Source organism: Monopterus albus, unplaced genomic scaffold, assembly GCF_001952655.1.
Source record: "Monopterus albus unplaced genomic scaffold, M_albus_1.0 scaffold63.1, whole genome shotgun sequence".
Lineage (NCBI taxonomy): Eukaryota > Metazoa > Chordata > Actinopteri > Synbranchiformes > Synbranchidae > Monopterus > Monopterus albus.
The window spans coordinates 1,328,019-1,329,783 of NW_018127943.1; the positions used below are offsets into that span (position 1 = coordinate 1,328,019).

The window sequence follows — 1,765 nt, forward strand, 5'->3', positions numbered from 1 at the left end:
TACCTGTGATCCTCTGAATAAACCAGCACGGTTATTTTTTATAAATCTAAAGCAGTCTCTTTCGTGTCATTGAGAGTTCCTGGTTTGAAAGAACCGGAAGAAGCTACACAGAAATAATAGCTTATAGGATCCTCAGCCTACAACGCCACCATCTGACCTGCGTGTAGTTGTTGGCTCTACGCCAACACTAAGAGCGGAGGTAATTTGGGTGCTGAGGACGGTAACAGGCCATCACTCATTCAGGTCAAATGACAGGATTGAGAAGGTTTTCAGAGCTATGTTTCCGGACTCTGGGCTTGTGCAGACATTTACATGTGGAAAGGATAAAAGCAGATATGCAGCTTGGTTTGGACTGGCACCATATATCAAAAAAGAACTTATCGCAGAGGTCAACAGGTGTGGTGCTTTTGTGATCATGTTTGATGAGACCCTGAACCAGACAACTAAAAGCAAGCAACTGGACCTGCATGTGCGGTATTGGTTGAATGACCGTGTTCAGTCAAGGTTCTTTGGATCTCAGTTTATGGGACATGCAACTGCACAAGATCTACTTCAACATTTCAAAGTAAGTTTTCTTTTATTCAGTGTATTTATTAGCTTACATATTAGAGTGCATCATAGAAAATGTCAGTTATAATATATATTTTTATAGGGTATGTATTTGTTTGATATGTACAGTGAGGAACAGAAGTATTTGAACACCCTGCGATTTTGCAAGTTCTCCCACTTAGAAATCATGGAGGGGTCTGAAATTCACATTGTAGGTGCATTCCCACTCTGAGAGACAGAATAAAAATTTAAAAAAATCAGGAAATCACATTGTATGATTTTTAAAGAATTTGTCTTGCACTGCTGAACATAAGTATTTGAACACCTGAGAAAATCAGTGTTAATATTTGATACAGAAACCTTTGTTTGCAATTACAGAGGTCAAACGTTTCCTGTAGTTTATGACCAGGTTTGCACACACTGCAACAGGGATTTTGGCCCACTCCTCCACACAGATCTCCTCTAGATCTGTCAGGTTTCAGGGCTGTCGCTGAGCAATGCGGAGTTTAAGCTCCCTCCAAAGATGTTCTATTGGATTGAGGTCTGGAGACTGGCTAGGCCACTCCAGAACCTTGATATGCTTCTTACCGGCCACCCTGCGGAGAAAGCTTATTTCAGCCACCTGTATCCGGGATCTTGCCCTTTTGGTCATGACCCAAAGTTCATGACCATAGGTGAGAGTCGGAACGTAGATTGACCAGTAAATCGACCAGTGCACGCTGGAGGTCCTGGTTTGATGGGGCCAACAGGACAACGTCGTCTGCAAAAAGCAGAGACGAGATCCTGTGGTCCCCAAACTGGACTCCCTCCGGCCCCTGGCTGCGCCTAGAAATTCTGTCCATAAAAATAATGAACAGAACCGGTGACAAAGGGCAGCCCTGCCGGAGTCCAACATGCACACAAGTCTGACTTGCAGCCGGTGATGCGAACCAAGCTCCTGCACACCACAGGGTGCTGCGAGGGACACAGTCTTCTTGCTCTCTCCAGATCCACAAAACACATGTGGACTGGTTGGGCAAACTCAAATGAACCCTCCACCACCCTGAAGAGGGTATAAAGCTGGTCCAGTGTTCCACGGCCAGGACGAAAACCGCATTGTTCCTCCTGAATCCGAGGTTCGACTATCGGTCGAATTCTCCTCTCCAGTACCCTGGCATAGACTTTCCCGGGGAGGCTGAGGAGTGTGATCCCCCTATAGTTGGATCCTCAGCCTCCC

At 45.6% G+C, this 1,765-nt stretch overlaps 1 protein-coding gene across 2 annotated transcripts in view; it reads left to right on the forward strand.

Annotated features, from left to right (window-relative positions):
- The window catches only part of reps1 (RALBP1 associated Eps domain containing 1), a 20,221-nt gene that overhangs the window by 5,480 nt on the left and 12,976 nt on the right, over positions 1–1,765 (forward strand). The window lies entirely within an intron of this gene.